At 43.1% G+C, this 12,377-nt stretch overlaps 1 non-coding gene across 1 annotated transcript; it reads left to right on the top strand.

The window, feature by feature from the left end:
- Nucleotides 1-11,418: 11,418 nt before the first annotated feature.
- On the top strand, nt 11,419-11,522 carry LOC135274550 (small nucleolar RNA U13). The gene has a single exon (XR_010342348.1). It is a non-coding gene; the product is annotated as a small nucleolar RNA U13 (small nucleolar RNA).
- Nucleotides 11,523-12,377: the final 855 nt, after the last annotated feature.

The following is a 12,377-nucleotide window of genomic DNA, read 5'->3' as shown; positions in this document are numbered from 1 at the left end:
TGGAGTGGGGGGAAGCTAAGAAACACTTGGGAAAGTCACAGCCCAGAGACCTACTCATCTCATAATCATGAGATGATAGAACATCCCCTCACCCCACCCCCCGCCCATCTTACCACCACACCAACAGCGCACCAGTATAATGAAACTGGATTAAAGCTGAAAGAGCTGGAAGATGTTGACTTTCTCAGAGGAGGAGTACTTAGGGAAGCCAAAAGACAACAGGGGAGGCAAAACCAAGGACCGCTGAGGACCTGGAAGCCTCTGGCACCAATAACTACAGCAAACGTTAAACACAGCCCAGCTCCTAGCCAGACTAATAAAATCTCACACTGAAAGCCTACTTACCTCAGTTTCTATTAGTCAATATACCATGTCCAGCTTTCAAAAAAAAAAAAAAAAAACACAAGGTATGTTAAAAGGCAAAACAAAACAAAACCCAAAATCAAAATCAAAAACATTGTCTATAGCTGGGTGTGGCGGCACGTGCCTGTATTCCCAGCTACTCAGGAGGCTGATGAGGAGCATCGCTTGAGCCCAAGAGTTCGAGGCTGCAGTGAGCTGTGATAGTGCCATTGCGCTCTGCCCTGGGCAACAGAATAAGACTTTGTCTCTGGAAAAACAAAACAAAGCAAAACAAAACAAAAGCTGTCTGAAGAGCAAAAGCAAGCAACAGAACCAATCTCAAATATGATACAGATTCTGGAATTATCATGCAGGGAGTTAAAAATAACAATGATTAAAGCTGAGTGTGGTGGTTCATGCCTAAGTTTCAGGTACTTGGGAGGCTGAGGCAGGAAGATTGCTTGAACCCAGGAGTTTGAGTCCAGACTAGGCAATATAGTGAGACCCTGTCTCTAGAAAAAAAGCAAAATAAAAATAAAATAACAATGATAAATGTGTTAAGTGTTCTAAGGGAAAAGGTAGACAGGTGATGTAAGCAGCAGAAAGATGGAAACTCTAAGAAAGAATCAAAAGGAAGTGTTATAAATCAGAAACACTGTAACAGAAACAAGGAATGCCTTTGATGGGCTCACTATGGGTAAACTAGACACGGCCAAGGAAAGAATCAGTGAAATTGAAGGGGGAAAAACACTTCTCACATTGCAATGCAAAAGAGAAAGGATGAAAAAACCCAGAACAGAACACCCAAGAACTGCGGGACAATTTCAAAAGGTGTAATGTACATGTAATGGGAATGCCAGAAGGAAAAGAGAGAACAGAGCCAAATAGATATTTGAAGTAATATGCTTGAGAATTTTCTAGAATTAATAGACACCAAACACATATCTAGGAATCTCAAAGAAAACCAAGAAAGATAAATACCAATAGACTATACCTACGCATAACATAAACTGAAAAATAAAAAATGAAGTCTTGAAAGAAGCCAGAGGGAACACTTTACCACTTTACCTATAGAGATCAAGAATAAAAACCACAGCCAACTTCTTGTCAGAAACTATCCCAGTGAGTAGAAAGTGAAGTGAAATATTTAAAGTGTTGAAAGGAAAAAAGCCACCAACCTAGAATTGTATACCCAGTGACATTATCCTTCAAGAGCAAAGGATAGGCTGGGCATGATGGCTCACGCCTGTAATCCCGGCACTTTGGGAGACTGAGGCAGGCAGATCACCTGAGGTCAGGACTTTGAGACCAGCCTGGCCAACATGGCAAAACCCCCTCTCTACCAAAAATACAAAAATGAGCTGGGCATGGTGGCACACACCTGTAATCCCAGCTACTCAAAAGGCTGAGGCAGGAGAATCACTTGAATCCAGGAGGTGGAGGTTACAGTGAGCTGAGATCACACCACTGCACCCCTGTACCCCAGCCTGGGTGACAGAGTGAGACTCTGTCTGAGAGAAGGAAGGAAGGAAGGAAGGAAAGAAGGAAGGAAGGAAGGAAGGAAGGAAGGAGAGAAAAAAAGACAGTGAAGGATAAATATTTTCTCAGACAGACAAATACTGAGGGAATTAAGGACCAGCAGATGTACTCTACAAGAAATGCTAAAAGAAGTATTTCAGTGAGTAGGAAAACAGTATGTCAGAAATTCAGATATACATAAAGGGAAGGAGAAGGAATAAATGAAAGTAAAATAATCTTATTTTCTTTTTCGTAATTTATCTAAAAGATAACTATTTGTTTAAAGCAATAATAGTAGCAATGTATTGTGTGATTATAACATGGATAAGTGAAATAAATTTCAGCAATGTCATAAGGGACAGGAGAAAAAAATTGGGAACACTTTGTTAGAAGGTACCTGTACTACATGTGAAGTGGTCTAATATTATTTGAAAGTGAACTTTGATCAAAATGTGGTAAAACTTTTGCCCATTTTTTCCCAACCAGACGTGAGGTTACAAAAGCAGAACCTTGCTCGTAGTGGTGCTCAGGAAACAGCGTTCACTTCATAATACATAGCTTTCAAGGACAGTGAAATTCTGCAATATCTATCAACATGAATTTAAATCAATTTTAATTTTAAAAATCAGACTTTGCCACCCAACACTACGTGAGAGAAGAGGCACTTAGAGAAACAAAGGCACGGCGGTGTGCAAAATACAAACTCACGTAAGAACTTCAGGCAGAAGTCTTCAGATTTTTTCATACTGCATCCCTATAATTTAAAAAAAAACTAGCTTGTCACACCCAACATGTGTACTTACGTATTTATAAATTATGTTCAAATGCCACTGCACTCATATATTTTATAAAACATAAAAATAGAAATAAAAAGAATGAGATAAAAATATAGCTAGTCTTAATAGTTTCTTCCTTTACCCCCTGGTAGAAATGAATGCCTCACTTTGGAAATCACTGGATTTGATTGAAAATGCTTCTAATTCTTGACTCTGATTTACCTTGAGCTCTCTAATAGACTTGAATGATCTCATAAACGAATGTCTGCCTCTTCAAGTAGACCCGGTACGCAAACTATGGCCTGCAGATAAAATCTAGCCTCAAGCTAAAAATGGTTTTTACATTTTTAAATATAAAAAAGACTCTTCAGGCTGGGCACAGTGACTTGTGCCTGTAACCCCAGCACTTTGGGAAGCTGAAGTGGGAGATCCCTTGAGCCCAGGAGTTCAAGACTGGCCTGGGCAACATAGCAAGACCCCATCTCTACAAATTTTTTTTTTTTTTTTTTGATACGGAGCCTCGTTCTGTCGCCCAGGCTGGAGTGCAGTGGCACAGTCTCAGCTCACTGTAACCTCCGTCCCCCAGCTTCAAGTGATTCTCCTACCTCAGCCTCCTGAGTAGCTGGGACTACAGGCGTGTACCAACACGCCCAGCTAATTTTTTATATTTTTCATAGAGACAGGATTTCACCATGTTAGCCAGGATGGTCTTGATCTTTTGACCTCATGATCTGCCCGCCTCAGCCTCCCAAAGTGCTGGGATTACAGGTGTGAGCCACTGTGACCGGCCAAAAATTTTTTTTAATAAAGAAAAAGCCAGGCTCTTCAGTGAGAACAGTTGCTCTGTCTTACTTTCTGGATCCCCAAAGCCTAAAATATTTACTTTTTGGCCCTTTCCAGAAAAAAATTTTCTGGCCCCTGTAAGGGAAAGCGTGTGGGTCACCTTTACCTTTCCTCTACATGGTGAGGTCTTTGAAAGCGCCGCACAGGGCTGTACGGTGGCTCTCCAGGCCCAAGGGGCTCGCCTTGGCTGCAGCTGCATCCCTTCCTTCACCTGTAGGCTACCAACCCGCTGCCTCACTGGGAGCAGGCCCTCAGCCTGTGCTCTTGGGCATCTCATGGTGGTCATTAGGTAGGTCCCAGAGGACCAGACACTAGGCACCCACCCAAGGAGCCCCAGCCCCAGCCCACTTCCTCCCAGTATCTCTGAGGGGTTTAGCAAGTGACATGCCCTGGCACTCCAACCCATAGCTCTTGCTGCCCTGTGTCTGGTGGGTGGGTGGGGCAGGGTCTGGCCTCTAGCCAGGCACCCAGCTGGCGGGGAAGGGGTGGCTGAATTACAGTTGAGAGGAGGCCAGCTGGGTGCCTGGATGGAGGCAGCCATGTGGCAGAGGGTTGCCCAAGAATTATATCTACTGCCGGGCGTATGTCTGGGCAGGGACGTACGTCCTGGGGGAGACGGAGGCAAGACCTTGGTGTTAGAGGCCTGCATTTGAGGATGACACCAGGGGAGGGTGGTCCCTGGTTGTGGGGGGTGAGAGTGAGGTCCAGTAACTAAACATGGGGAGCAGGTCGGAGCAAAGGTTTAGGAGCTCTGGGCTGATGGAGGCAGAGCTGAGCGGAGCAGGCAAGGGTGAAGGCCCAGATGCGAAGGCTTGTTCCCCTGAGCTTTGGGGAGTCATTGGAATGAGTGAAACAACAAAGTAGTCAACAAATAGGTCCTGGGCAGTGGCCTGGCTACACACAGGATTCCTGGGACAGCACAAATGAATATGACACAGCCCTAGCTTACGAAGACTTTGTGTTTGCAGATACTTGTAAAGAATTAGAATCTCTGGTGTGTGTGATGGAGGCACAAGGCATGATTAGTTAAACTGGGGAGATAGGGTCAGTAGGCTGGGGTTCCCCACGATGGGTGGCCCCAGGCTGGGATTTGCATGAGAAAGTAGATTTCGAACCTCTAGTCCAGAGCAGCATTAACCAGCCTTTTTGGCATTTCATTGTTTTCTTGGACTTTTAATATTCCATTTCCTGAAAGCACCTGCTTGACATATTTCTGAAAGGTGGCATAAGCCTGGATTTTTTGTTAATTAAATCACATTTTGAGTGTACTGGGGGAGTTTCCATTTTAAGAAACGGTGGCAAATCCTCTCGATAATCAAAGAATCCTTTTAGAACGGGAACGATCGTGCTCCTGTTCTGTTTTTAAAGATTACACTAGATGTATTTATTTTCCTAAAGCACCCAAAGGGGACTTTTGGAGACTAACAACACATAATTCAGTTTGGAACTTTTGTTTGTAGATATTGGAGCACCTCATTCAATCTCTGGAGACCCCCAGGGTGGTCCCCAGCCAGACAGGGGAATTAATACCTTTAACGAGGAAGGGATTCAGGGCTAGAGTCAGATTTCCTGCAATCTCCCCATCACGCTCTGTCTAGTTAACTCCTTCACATTTTACCTAACTCAGCTCAAATTCTATTGTTTAGCTGTTTATTTTTAAGCTTTAATTTTGCGTATGTGATCAAATATATATAACATAACGTTTACCATTTTGTTGTGTAGAGTTCAGTGGCATTAAGTATATCTGCGCTGTTGGGCAACCATCACCACCATCCATCTCTAGGACTTTTTCATCTTCCTAAACTGAAACTACATCGTCATGAAACAACTTCCCATTTGCCCACCGGCAACCACCATTTCACTTGCTGTCTCCATGAACTTAACTACTCTAGGTATTGAATGCTACTTTTACAACTTCTCTGTAATTTAATGGGTTACACAGCACAGGGTATGAAGAGTCAGAGTTCTACAAGACTTGTTATAAAAAGCAACAGAAGGTCGGGCGTGGTGACTCACGCCTGTAATCCCAGCACTTTGGAAGGCCGAGGTGGGTGGATCATCTGAGGTTGGGAGTTCGAGACCAGCCTGACCAACATGGAGAAACCCCGTCTCTATTAAAAATACAAAATTAGCCAGGCATAATGGTGCATGCTTGTAGTCCCAGCTACTCAGGAGGCTGAGGTAGGAGAATTGCTTGAACCCGGGAGGTGGAAGTTGCGGTGAGCCGAGATCACGCCATTGCCCAGCCTGGGCAACAAGGGCAAAACTCTGTCTCAAAAAAAAACCACAGACCTGCTCCTCGCTTTCTTCCCAGGTCTTGTCTCCGGCAGTAACCATGTTGAGTTCTTTTAGCCTTGATGCTCAGCATTCATAAGACTGATAAAGTGCTTACTTACATTGCTACTTCTTGATTTTTCAGTTTTGGGCATTTTTTTATTGATTCTCACTGTAAAAAGTAAATTAACTTTCCCATATTTCCTTGAAAATATGTTTTATTGTGAAATATATCATATGTACAAGATCCTGTATAAAACTTCAGTGGCTGTTAACAATAAAATTAATAGCCAGGTGGGGCAGCTCATGCCTATAATCCCAGCACTTTGGGAGGCCAAGGCAGGTGGATCACTTGAGGTCAGCCTGGCCAGCCTGGTGAAACCCCATCTCTCCTAAAAATACAAAATTAGCTGGATGTGGTGGGTGGGTGCCTGTAATCCCAGCTACTGGGAGGTTGAGGCAGGAGAATCGCTTGAAGTTGGGAGGCAGAGATTGCAATGAGCTGAGATCTAGCCACAGCACTCCAACCTGGGCGACAGAGTGAGACTCCATCTCAAAAAAAACAAACAAAAAAATCAAAGTAAATTAAATGAACACTCTTACCCTATTGTTCAGCTTAAGAACAAGAATGTAACATTGAGTAGCCTGCACGTCCCTCAAGTACACTCCCTCCCTTTCCTTTTCTAGACAAAACCACTAATCCATGCTAATAATTTTCTTTCTTTTCTTTGTAGTAACCGCATATGGACGTATTCCTAAACGATATGTTGTTTCGTGGATGTATGTAAATGGAAACACAGTGTGTGTTCTGACTTGACTTCTTTCACTCAACATTACATTGAGGTTCAGCCATGTGGCTGCGTGGCGCTGTAGTTGACCCCTTTGCTCTGCTCTGTTGTATTCCACTGTACGATGACATCTACATTTATTCAGCCAACCTTGTACATATGTTCTGGTGACATGTGCAAGAGTTTCTCTTTTTATTTTTGTTTTATGTTTTGAGACAAGGTCTCACTCTGTCGCCCAGGCTGGAGTACAGTGGTGCAATCACAGCTCACTGCAGCCTCTACCTCCCAGCTGCAGGTCATCCTCCCACCTCAGCCTCCCAAGTAGCTGGGACCACAGGTGCACACCATCACACCGGGCTAATTTTAACTTTTTGTAGAGATGGGGGTCTCACTCTGTCGCCCAGGCTGGAGTAAAGTGGCGTGATGACATTGAGTTTTCTCGTTTAAGAATATAGTATACTGTTAGATTTGTTTGGAATGCTAGCAATTTCCAATAGTTTTATAATTGTCTCCACGAAGTATGGAGGCCAAAGCAACTCCATCTTGGATGCTAATCTGCCATGTTGACTTCTGGTTGCCCCCAGATCGGGGAAGGCCTCAGGATTTCCAGTTTGTCTGCTGTTCCTTGTGTGGGAGTATGTGCTTGCCGTGAATCCTGCCCTCGGCTTGGCACAGGCTTGATGCTATCATACTTCAACTGTCCTACACATCCCTTCTGAGTTATCCTGTCTCTGTGGGATGGGCCATGGGTCTGAGGGGTAATGGCACAGGAACCCACCAGCTTGCTTCACCAACACCTGAGACACAGACATGGCTTCTGTTTGTAAGTCCCTATTAAATGTTTCTTTCTAAAAAACAGATTTGTCAGCCTCTTTCTTGGATCTCTCAGCTTCCTAAGACTTTGGAGGCAGGTTTGCATACACCTGCTTACTTCAGAACAGGAAGCATTGCACATTGCTTGTTAGAATTATTACCGATTTTTTTTTTTTTGAGAAGGGGTGTCCCAAGTAGCTGAGACCACAGGTTCATGCCACCATGCCTGGCTAATTTATTTCTATTTTTTGTAGGGACAGGGTCTCCCTATATTGCCCAGGCTGGTCTCGAACTCCTGTCCTCAAGTGATCCTCCCTCCTTGGCCTCCCAAAGTGTTGGGATGACAGGTATGCACCACTGCACCTGGCCATGTGCTTTCTTTTGTTAGTATTTACCTGGAATATATTTTTTCCATTCTTGACTTTGAGTCTCTCTTTGTTCTTATGTTTTAAGAGTGCCTCTTGTGAAACCATATAGCTAGTATTTTTTTCTTTCTTTCATTTTTGAGACAGTCTGATTCTGTCACCCAGGCTGGAGTGCCGTGGCATGATCTTGGCTCACTGCAACCTCAGCCTCCCAGGTTCAAGCAATTTTCCCACCTCGGCCTCCTGAGTAGCTGGGATTATTCCCACCAACATGCCCAGCTAATTTTTGTATTTTTAGTAGAGACAGGGTTTCACCATGTTGGCCAGGCTGATCTCAAACTCCTGACCTCAGGTGATCGCCTACCTTGGCCTCCCAAAGTACTGGGATTACAGGCCTGAGCCACCACACCTGGCCATATAGTTAGCATTTTAAATAAATCATATTGGGCCAAGAACAGTGTCTCACACCTGTAATCCCAGCATTTTGGGAGGCCAAGGTGGGCAGATCACGAGGTCAAAAGATCAAGACCATCCGGCCAACATGGTGAAACCTCGTCTCTACTAAAAATACAAAAATCAGCTGGGCGTGGTGGTGCACACCTGTAGTCCCAGCTACTCGAGAAGGTGAGGCAGGAGAATTGCTTGAACCCAGGAAGCAGAAGTTGCAGTGAGCCGAGATTGTGCCACTGCACTCCAGCCTGGCGACAGAGTGTGACTCCGTCTCAAAAAATAAATAAAATAAATACATAAATAAATAATGATTGTTTTTGGCTTTTACTGAAGAGTTGAATCCATTTACATTTAGGATTATTTCAGCTATATTTAGGCAAGTTTCTTCTTTTTATGCCCTTTCAAATTGTTCTACTTTTTTTTTCTAGGCTCTGGGGTATTTTTATGTTCTGCTTTTAAAAATTCCTTTTTGTAGACCTGCTTTCCTCATCGTCTTCTGGGTTGTGCTTCTGCCTTCGTCTCATTTCACCTTTACCCTTGCTACCTGTTCGGAAGTTATATGCACTCGGCCTGTTCTTCTAGTTGTTGCTCTAGCTCGTTGAACATTCATATTTACCAAAATCTGAAAAATTATCAGTATCTCTCCTTTCTCCCAACAATTCTGGGACCTTAAGACACTTCAACTCTGATGACTCACTTGCACATTACATGCTATTCTTGTCCGGGACTTAAAACTTTGGTGTTAGATGATGCTGGGAAAAATATTTCCTGAGATTTCATAACCACAAGTAAGCCCCCAACCTGAGTTTGTGGTTTAAGTTTATGCTAACTATGCAGTCCAAAAAACGACCTTAAACTATTTAATTTAGAGTGGTCTCAGGTTGGTAGTGTCCCCAGCAACTTACGGAAGTAAATGCGAATCTCCTCTGGAAGAACCCACCTTCAACTTAGGCCTCAAGGGAGTTCCACAGATAAATGTTCAAGGAAAATGACTGGTTCACAGATATGTGACATGAGAGAAAACGCACCATGAGTGAGAACCAGCGGAAAGAGTACGCAGCAGAAATAGGCTTAAAACGTCTAGGAATTGTAATCATCTGACACAGAATATAAAATATCTGTCTTACACGTTTAAAGAAATAATCGACTAATTCTAAAATAGATAAGAAATTCAAGTCATTTGGGCTTGAATAAAAAAAAAGTATCAAGTAGAACTTCCAAAAATGAAAAATGAATACTATATTGTGTTGACTATGAAACAGGATTGATTTTATAGGATGCATCATCATTTTATGTGCCATCAAAAATACTGCCGATTGTCATTGCACGATGCCACCAATTGTAAGATGTATCCTGATTTTAGCAGTGTTAAAATGTGGAAAAAAAAGGTTGCAGAATCACTGAACTGTAGCAATCGAAATGTAAAACTTCACAGATCAATTAAATTGCAGATTAAACACAGTCAATGAAAGAATCAGTTAACTGGAATAAAGACACAAATTTTTTTTACAAATACATTATTCAGAATGTAGCCCAGAGAGGCAACACGATGGAAATATAACAGAATGGTTATGAGTCTTGGGGGCTAGAATGACGCAGAACGAGTCAAAAATTCCAGATGAAGGTAATAGAGTGGAAAAGGGGCAATGTTTAAAAATATAATGGCTGAGAAATTTGGAAAATAGTGGAAAGCGAGTGATAGAGTGGTACTCAGATACAGGAATTCAAATGATTCCCAAGCAAGACAAAGCAAAACAAAAATCCATACCTGGACATACGATGGTGTATCTGAAGAATACATGATAATAAAATTGTGGAACATCAAAGGCAAAGAGAAGATCTTTAGAGCAACCAGGAACAAAGAGAGGTCACCTTCTGAAGAACAGTAAGTCAACAAACTGATTACCTTTTAGCTGCAAAAATGGAAGCCAGAAGACTGTAGGATAATATTTTCAATGTGCTGAGAGGAAAACAGTAATCAGTTGAGAATTTCTATTCCAAAAACCCTTTCAAGAATGAGAGCAAAACCTTCCTCCCCTGCCCTGCCCTGCCCTGCCCTCCCCTCTCCTCCCCTCCCCTGCTTTCCCCTCCCCTCCCTTCCCCTCCTTTCCCCTCTCCTCCCCTCCCCTCCCCTCCTTTCCCCTCCCCTTCCCTCCCCTCCCCTTCCCTTCTCCTTCCTTCTTTCCTTCCTCTCTTCCTTTCCTTTTTCTCTTTCTTTCTTTTTTTTTTTTTTTTAGACAGGTTTTTGTTCTGTCACCAGGATGGAGTATGGTTCACTGCAGCTTCAAACTCCTGGGCTCAATTGATCTGCTTGCTTCTCGAGTAGCTGGGACTACAGATGCATGCTACCCCATGCCCAGCTAATTTTATTTTATTTTATTTTTGCAGAGATAGGGTCTCCCTGACTTGCCCAGGCTGGTCTCGGACTCCTGGGGTTAAGCAAACTCCTGGGCCCCTCTTGCCTTGGCCTCCCGAAGCACTGGGATTGCAGGTGTGACCTGCCACACATGGCCAAGAATTTTCAAATAAATAAAAACAGAAACCTTCACTAAAGGAAGGTTTGAAAAGATAGATTTGAAGCAGCGGGAAGATGATTCGAGATACAAGGTACATGCCAGTAGGAAAATCAAAAACTTCAGCATTCTGAGTTCTCCGAGGCAAAGCTTGCTTACCTCTTGGGTGTCTGTCTGGCTTTTCCTTCTTTTGGGGATCTGTAGATTCTTATTTTTGTGCCAATCCAGTGATGGCTTTAAAAAGTTGTTACTAAAAATATTTTATCCTGCATTTGAGTTTTTCATTTGGATAGGATTGCTTAGGTATCTAACCCACCCACCTGCAGGAAATAAAAGCCTTCCAATAAAATTTCTAATTGAAGGAAACTCTCCTTCAGTCTACATGGAGCCCATGTGACCCATCCACATGGTACGATGCACCTTTCCCTTGTAGTACAAACACCAGCTATATTTTTACACTTATCTGGAGTCAGATGGGCTACCATTATGTCTCCAGGTCACTCATTATCTGCATGCTATTTAAATTCATGGTCTACTTACCCCTTTAGAAATGTAAGGGCCAGGTATGTGTTGCTTTCTATGTTACTTCCAGACTTTAGTAAGGGCCTGGCACATAGTAGGTATTCAGCGGAAATTTACTGAGTAAATGATTAGCTGAATAATTAATTATGAGTGAAAAGCCAAAATGAGGTATTAGATCAAGCATAGCCATGTGTCTGCTTCAAACCCAGCCAGGAGCTGGTAAGGTAGTTCATAAGCATAATTGGGTGCTCACGAATGCACGTGTGAGATGTGTCACCCTCAACCTTGTTACGATGTCAGCACATTACCCGTCTTATATGAACTTAGAGGAAGAAAAACCAAAAACAAATCCAGCCATTGGAGATGGTGCTTTCAGGGTTGGTGAATTCCCATAGAACTCTGCCGTCCAGTATGGTGGCCATTAGCCACATGTGACTATTTAAATTTTATTTAAATTAATTAAAGTTAAATAAAACCCCAAACTCAGTTTCTCAGTCACGTTAGCCACATTTCAAGTGGTTAGTGACTATCCTCTTGGGCCATGTGGACACAGAACATTTCCATTGTCACAGAAAGTTCTATTGGAAGCTGTGTCATAGAATTCCCAAAAATTCCTAAGTGCTTCTCTCTCTCTCTCTCTCTCACTCTCATTCTTGCTCTCTCACTCTCTCTATCCCCACCCTTAAGCCAAGTACAGGGATAGTCGTCTCATATTCGTGGCTTAAAATGATGTTTTTGAACAAGAAGACACTGGGTTCTTTTGGTGACTAGCACCATCTCCATTTTTTTCCTTTGAAATTCCCTTTTATTTCCATTGCTACTGAAGCTGAATGTTACTTGGGTGAAAAGCGTAACTGCCTTCTTTTCTAGGTCCTTAAACCCTTTGCAAATGTTACTGCTTGAGAGTCCCCAAAGCCAGGGTTCTAGGAGAGTCTGGTGTGTCTGAACAGCTGAACTACAAAATAATGGAGTAGGGTAGGCGGGCGGGGAAGCCCGGCATTCTGTCGATAAAAGAGCTCCCTTCTCTGCACACATGGCCAGTTAATTGGCCATTCTGGGATAGTATGGCTGGGGAGGGAGGCTTCTGAGAATCGCCGGTGACAGTTAAGTGGCCTTTTGTTGACGTCCTCTGCTGAACAACTTGGTTGGATTCAGTCTCTGCCTTTCCCCCAC

Source organism: Aotus nancymaae, unplaced genomic scaffold, assembly GCF_030222135.1.
Source record: "Aotus nancymaae isolate 86718 unplaced genomic scaffold, 86718_ANA_hifiasm-v0.15.2.pri h1tg000002l, whole genome shotgun sequence".
NCBI lineage: Eukaryota > Metazoa > Chordata > Mammalia > Primates > Aotidae > Aotus > Aotus nancymaae.
The sequence above is the reverse complement of the archived record's forward strand: the minus strand, read 5'-3'. Positions and strand labels throughout refer to the sequence as shown.